We start from the raw sequence: 7,967 nt of genomic DNA, 5'->3' as shown, positions 1-7,967 counted from the left end.
TTAAAGAACCAGCTTGGCTTGTCGCTAGGTAACGCGTGATGATGATGATGACTCGGCGAACGAGTTGAGGAGAAAATGCATGACAACAGAGGTGGGTAACTTGTAATCGTCCGTAGCTCTCTTAATATGAGACGTTTCACACAAATTGTGGTGCGAATAATTAACTTCAGCTGTACCCTACACGTCTACAAAATTTGTCCGAACCGTTTCAGGGGCCCTTTAACGGAAAGACCAGTACCGTACTTTTGCTAATGTTTAACGAGATGCGTAACCCCTGTAGCCATGTCTTCAGCATTCCTAAGTAATTCTGCAACGACTGGTGTAGAGGATGTATATTATTTGCGGATATAGAATACGATATCGTCCGCATAAACATAAATGTGTACTTCCGGAGACAAAGGAATTGAACTAAGCAAACTGTTAATTACTATTGGGGACTAATAACGGCACCCTGTGGTACACCTTTTGTCTGCTTGTGTTTAGACGTCGAAATACCGTGTTGATAACAATAAAACTCCGTATCCCTCATAAATTCATAGATCCAAGCGGTTGTACACTTCGGGAATTCCGTGGACTGAAGCTAATCGAATAGAATGCAATATTCTACACAATCGTACGCTTTTGCTACATCTAGCGTCACCAAAGCTGCACACTCTCGTATGCGGCGATTTATTTATTTATTTATTTATTTATTTATTTATTTATTTATTTATTCATTTATTTATTTATTTATTCAGTACCCACAGGCGCCAAAAGGCATTATAGTGGGGGGGGGGGGGGGGGGTTACCAAACAGTCATAAACGTTCACAAAATATCTTTTTTTTACCCGACGTGAGAAAAAGCAACAAAAGTTCAACAGAAGTTACAGAATTTTCAAAACACGGTAAGTTATACATGGGCAATTCAACCTAAAGGTAAAAGAAACGGGCTAGTTGAGTCACTTCAACAGGGCAAAAAATACATCATTTGACACGACTTTGACGACACTGGCAGGTAACCTATTCCATTCTTGTATAGCTTTTGGTAAAAATGTATTCTTATACAGTTCTGTCTTGCATTGAACTTCTCGTACCTTTAGCGCATGGTCCACGCGTTGCGATTGGTAATGAGGCGGCATTATATATTTTTTCCCTTTCTATACCAATTGTACCGTAGATAATGGAATGGAAAAGCTTCAGTCGCAGCCTTCTGCGTCGTACCTCCAAGGTATCCCATTTAAACTCTTCCTTAGCACTCGTAACTCTGAAATTAACTTTGTATCGACCTGACACGTATCGCACACCGACATTCTGTACCCTCTCAGGTTTTTCAATGTCACGTGCCGTCGGAGGATCCCATGCTACACAAGCGTACTCAAGGACGGACCTTACGTACGTTTTGTATAGCAGCTCTCGTGTAGACGTGCTGAATGCTCTGGAGTTCCTACGAAGAAAACCTAACATTTTCCCTGCCTTAGCGGTTACATAGTTAACCTGTTTCTGCCATGATAATTCTGGGGTGTACCAAACACCTAGGTAGTTAAACTGTGTTACTTTAGCTATTAAACTGTTATTCAAGGTGTAAGAGAAATTTATAGAGTTCTTCTTTCGAGTGAATGTCATGTTGACTGTTTTGGTTAGGTTTATCTGCATGCGCCACTTAGTGCACCATCCACTAATTAGATTGAGGTCTTCCTGAATCAGACTGGCATCATCCATGCTGTTAGTCACCCTATATAACACGCACCCATCTGCAAACAGCCTTAGCTGAGATGTAAGGTGTTGTAAGAGAAGTTGTAAGATGTAAGTACAAGTTTAATGCGGCTCTCTAAATCTGCATGGGCGCACCATATGGAGTGGGCGGAGCGAAATCCAATCTGATAAGGACTGAGAAGTGTATCATCCTACATAAAATTTGTTATAAGGCGGTGAACAACCCTTTATATTAAGAGAAATTGGTCTTATGTTGACTAATTCCAGCTGTTCATTTCTTCAATTGTGGAATAATTTTAGCTACTCTCCACTCTCTTGGAACTCATGAATGCTTGAGAGAGAAATTTACTATAATTAGTAGGCGCATAACCAAACAAAACGTTTAGCATTCCTGTTGTAATGTCATATGGACCTGGGGCTGACGCCGGTAATGATCTAGTAATGCCCTCAAGCTCTGTCGCTGTTACTTCTACACAGTCGTCTCCCGGGGGAGGTTTCTTTAGTCCTATCTGCAATTAATGCTTGAAACGTCCGGCAAGTCCTTGAGCAATTTTCTCAAGTGACTCATAATTATTTTTTTTGATAGAACGACAAAGTCGATATTCACGGACGCCGATATAACATTAAGGCATCGAAGAAACTTAAAACAGGGCTTTTTTATTGCTAGACTTCGAGATATATATTTAGTGTTTGAGATCATAATTCTCCTTAGCTTTTGAGACTGTTCGCTTAAATACCGTGCCTATATATGCATAATCAGCCCAATTAATAGGGCATTGATTTTGTAAATGTTTTTTTTTTCACGCAGCTTTCCGACGTCAAAAATCTCGCTCGCAATCAAAATTCCACCAGGGACAATATGATCCACCCTTAGTAGATTGTACAACAAATTGAAGTGTTTTGGTGCTGTAGAATCGGAGTAATACTTGGTCCTACTGCACTCTGTGGTCGAGGGTATTTCGTTCGAGCTTTACAATAGCACGGATATACACGAAACAGTCGACGCGCTCTCATTTTCTGCTTCGGTCCTGGGATGTGACGTCAAGCACAACTCTAGGCAAGTTCGTTTTTAAAGCGAAGCTTTCCTTGCCTCTTCCTTCGACTGTCCCATTGCAGCTGTTACCGTTTGGCACATCGCGTCAGGAGCTGGTTCAGAGCGTGTGTAAACATGACAAGAGCGCCGCTGAGACGACAGGCGAAGAGAGAAACTCGTTTGAACCTTTGTATGGCGTCGAATGTACACAATGCCATCTGGAGCTGACTACGCGCCTCCATATTGGCCTCTTGACAGCTGTAATTATCCGTGAACCCGCCCCCCACCCCACCTCCAAAAGCAGAGGAGGGGAAGAGGAGGCAGGGAATGGGTAGAACAAACGCCGTCGAGACACGAGTAAATAACAGCCTTGCCACTTATCGCTCGCAGTTCCCATACAAGGAGAGGAGGGGGGAGGCTCTGTGCCCGCCACTGCAGCTTTGCAACTATGACATTGCTGGAGGTCGCGGGTTTGATCCCCACCGCTGCAGCCGCATTTCGACGGAGTAAAATAAAAGAAAAAAAATACGCTCGTGCACTTAGATTTAGCCTTTAGGGACACCCCAGTGTCAAAATTAGCCAGGATCGAGTCCGCCACTACGGCGTGTCTCATAATCTGACTGTGGTTTTGGCACACGCAGCCCCGTAATTCAATTAAACTTTAACACTTCTGCCGCGATGCGATGTGCTATGTGAGGCAACGAACGTGCTCAACCCTCTCGGAGGTTGGGAACTATGGCGCAAAGCAGCGCCTTGAGCAAACACATCCTCCTGTGCGTTCTGTGTACTACGCAGAGAAACAGCAGTGGTTCACGCAAGGTTTAACACCAACTCACCACTCTCGTGTCGGACTAAAAGTTGGAAGAAATTAAGCATGCGCCGTAGACATCACCGCTAATTATCGTCAGTCAACGCGAACAGCACAGAAAGCTTCGCTTACATCGATTCCCACAGTGCATGGGATCCGCATAATTTTAAGTTTCTGCGGAGACGAAATGGACTTCCTTTCTTTCCCGCTATACATTGCAATCGGGTGTGCAAACACCCATTTGCAATGCAGCGGGGGAGGCAAATTTGCGTGGCAGCTCCATTTCTGTGTAGATAGCCGATCTTTTTTCGCTACTGGGATCTCGATGAAGACTTTTCTGCATTCCACCACCATCGTGACTCGACTGAAATCAACCCCCGACTTGTTGCGCAGCCGCTGACCCACGCTTTAACGATCGTCGATGATCAACGTCTAAGCTAACACGCCAAAAATAATTTCAAAATGATAATCCGTATTATACATTGCGCTTGAATTACAACATCCTTCCGCCAGCACATTTCTGTGCAATAAGATAAATTAGATACCGCCATAAAAAAAAATATATATCCACTTAGCTTTTCTGGCTGTATATAATGTTAATATGTGTACATTATTTAGGACAACAGTAAGAATCAGCTAGAACACTAGAATAATTAATTAACCCCATGAAACGATTTTGGGGAACAGTCTAGGCTTACACCATTTTATTTATTTATTTACTTATTTATTTATTTTGAGCGGGCGGGAAATTTGGTCATTGGTTCCAGAACCATTCCTCCCGGGAACTTGCTTCCTGCACATAGCGGCACGTTCGAAATGTTCTACAACGTGAAGGTCATGTGTATTAGCTGAATAAAAAGATTTCCCGAATGACTGTAGGTCTGGAAACCTAGCCCCCGGTCTGGTATTGTCTGGTCGTGACAAATCTTGGCTTTGGAGACCTTCCCTATATATTCATGAGTGAGGTGACCAGTGTGTCAGACCGTCTGCCATTGCGTTTACAAAAAAAAAAAGAAAAAAAAGCTTTAGATCTAGGGTGTAATTATGCGATTAAATTTGGTGCTGTCTGTTTCATCATGGAGGCAAACAGTTAAATTCTGGGGTTTTACGTGCCAAAACCACCATCTGATAATGAAGCCCACCGTAGCGAGGAATTCATGATTAATTTTGACCGCCTGAGGTTTTTAACGTGCCCCTACATCTAAAAGCGCGCGTTCTTGCATTTCGCCTCCGTCGAAATGCGGTCGGGGTCGAACCCGCGACCTCTATATGTCAGCAGTGCAACGCTCGTGCGCTGCTCATGCAGAGTGCCGGCACGTGCCGCATGCATCCTCTTTATATTGTCACTTTGCGCCGAAATAAGTATCTATTCAGCAAGAGCGCTGTGTCCTTATAACCTTGCCTGTCCAATCGTATAGCGTTCTCGTGTTCTGCGCATTTTTCAAAATGAATCTCCTCCTACTTGCCCAGCTTGCGATAGTTATTTACAATCGTTGTGATGCGTGCAAAAAATTAAAAAAAGGCGCCTCACAAGGTGATTATTTAGGAGTTGCTCCAGCTAAAGACCTCGCGAAAGAGCCTTGTGATGTGTCTCAGCTAACGTTATCCCAAAAAATTCAGAAAAATCACGGCGCGAAATACGGTTATACGACTTGCGATGTTACATTTCGGAGGTCTGACGACCGAATACAGGAGTTTTAAGATCGTATCTTGCATCACGTTCTTTAAATCCTTTTTTTTCCCAACAGCTTGGCTAACATTAGCTGCATGGCACACCCTATATGATTTGGGCAATCTTTCTGCGGAGTCAGTTCTGCGGAATATCACAAGGTGGAGGAAAGCTCATGAAAGTAAGAATTTACATCCACCTCTATACACGCAGCACGAAGCTACATCGGCAGGACTTATGTTCACGTATGAATAACAACTGCATCCAGTTTATCGATATTAATCTTTTTTTTTTTTTTTGGACGAGCATGTATGCTGGGGGTATCATCCCAGATCTAAGAAAAACCTTGTTGCGGTACGACAGCGCACACTCTAAATTGATTAAGAGAGGCATAGCAACCACGTGCATTAAGGCAACACTAAGTCGTGTGAGCATGAGTGCGAGCGAAGTTTTTTAAATCAGATAACCCAATTACAGAACGCAGGCTTTCCCCGTTCTGTCATCACTTCAGTACGCGAAGCCATCTTGCAGAAAGAAAAAAAAAAAGATTAATTTCGGAACCAGCACTGAAAGAAAAGAATGAAGACAAGAGACCGGCGCACGTGGTGCCATACTTGCAAAAGTTGTCACACAATCTAAACAGTTTCCAATAGAAATAATGTTAATTTGCTTTTCAGTGCACCGTGCAATCTTTGCTCGATATGTAATCGTATGAAATCGCGCGAGAGGCCCCTGTGCACCATAAATCATAGATCTCGTTTCACTGACTGCAGGCGCAACGTTATCTATCAGATACCGCTGAGCTGTGGAAAAACTTGTATAGGTCAAACGGCACAGTGTCTCAATGAAAGAGCTCGTCAGCACAAAAGTAACCTAAAGAATGGCTTTGGGAGTCATTTAGCAGGACATTGTAATAAGCGTCCCTGCACTCCCATATCTGAAAAAAAGATCATAGGGAAAAGAAAAGGTAAGAGGAAAAGAGAAATAATAGAGGCTTAGTACATTAGAAAGGTAGAAGCTATATGTGTAAGCGCTCCCTATTTTGCCTTGTTAGAAAAAGAAATAGCTTTTTTTGCATGAAAGATTAGGATGTTGTTGATTGCAGATGTGTTTGCGACTGGTGTACGCATGCCTATGCTGAAAAAACAGTATCAAATGCTCCTATTTTGCCTTGTTAGAAAAAGAAATAGCTTTTTTTGCATGAAAGATTAGGATGTTGTTGATTGCAGATGTGTTTGCGACTGGTGTACGCATGCCTATGCTGAAAAAAATGTATCAAATGGCTGGAGAATTTCAAATAAACTTCCAATTGGCAGTCAGCACTTGTCTGTGGTATTTGTTTCCTCGGGTTCTTGTTTTATTCGCTCTGTTCAACCTCAGTCCTAAAGGAAACCGGCACGAATATCTCAGAAACAAAGCTTCGTAGTTTTTCTTTTTTTACATTTTTACGTAGTTCTTAGCAATTTTTAGTTTCGTGAATTTTTCTCTATATGTCATTTTTTTTAATCCGGTAATGCTCTGGTTTCTTTTTCTTTGTTCTCTGCATTTTTCGTATTAATGAGTACTATTATCTTGGTCTAGTAAGGTGTGCACGACAGGTGGGGTTGCGCCACTGGAATCCTTTCGGGAATGCGGTCCTGTGCTTAAGGGCTGAAGTTCAGTCGAGGCTAGAAGTAAATCAGATAGCTGTTGGAAGATTAGCACTAGGTGCCCACGGGATAATCACAAACGAAGCAGTACAGGTGGATAGGGGCTGGGCATCGTTCGAAGCACGGGAACTTCAGAGTAAAATCCTATACGAAAAACGCCTGAGGAAATTGGACGATAACAGGTGGGCAGCTAAGGTATTTAAATACCTATACAGAAAGAGCGTTGCCTCACACTGGCGGAAAAGAACTAGGAAGCTAACCAGTAAGTATGCCAGACACGAGGACGGAGAAAGACAGAGCATTGAACGACAGGGTGAAATCGCGGAGGGTAAAAATTGGATAAATTCAATGGAAAAGAAGCATAGTGTTGAACTATATCGATACCGGAAACAACAGGTCAGGAAGGAAGCGTTTTATGATAACTCAAGAGGCAGTGCCCTGCTCTTTGAAGCTAGGTCAGGATGTCTTAGAACGCGCAGCTATAAAAAGAAATTTAACGAAGAGGAAGACGCACGTAGTGTGTGTGGTAATTTTTACCTCCTTTTCTGAACACACAAGCAAACTCTGCCCGACTCTTGGCCAATCCCCGCGAGTGGGTAAGCGCCAAACTCAAGGACATCATCATCATCATCATCATCATCATCAAATCTGTAGATACAATAGAACACTCATACTGAAATGTGATTGTCTCCATCCCGATGTCGATACGGGCACAGTCACGCTTCTTGAGGCCCTAGGGTTCAGAGATAACAATGTAAATAAATATGCGGTGGAAATTAGCAAAAAGCGATCGGAGGATCGGTGGCTCAAAATCAGAGAGGTGACATAAGGTTAAAATTGTAGGAAGACGTTTTTAAAGAAAATGGCTAATTTTAATACCTTACAACACAGTTAAACAAAAATAAGAAGCTGAGCGTGGTGGCAACTGCCATCACCCCGTTTCAAATGGGGACGCTCCTACCTTCCATCCATCCATCCTAAACGCGTGGCTGTTGTAATACATCACAAGTCTACTTCGAACTTCATGTTTGGAAAGGACTCCCAGGAATGCCGTCCAAGGCGCATCGCAGGAGCAATCAGACGCATCCGTCACACCTAAGGTGGCTTGGATAGCAT

The sequence above is a fragment of the Dermacentor andersoni genome, chromosome 7 (genome assembly GCF_023375885.2).
Source record: "Dermacentor andersoni chromosome 7, qqDerAnde1_hic_scaffold, whole genome shotgun sequence".
NCBI lineage: Eukaryota > Metazoa > Arthropoda > Arachnida > Ixodida > Ixodidae > Dermacentor > Dermacentor andersoni.
Note: the sequence above shows the minus strand (reverse complement) of the source record.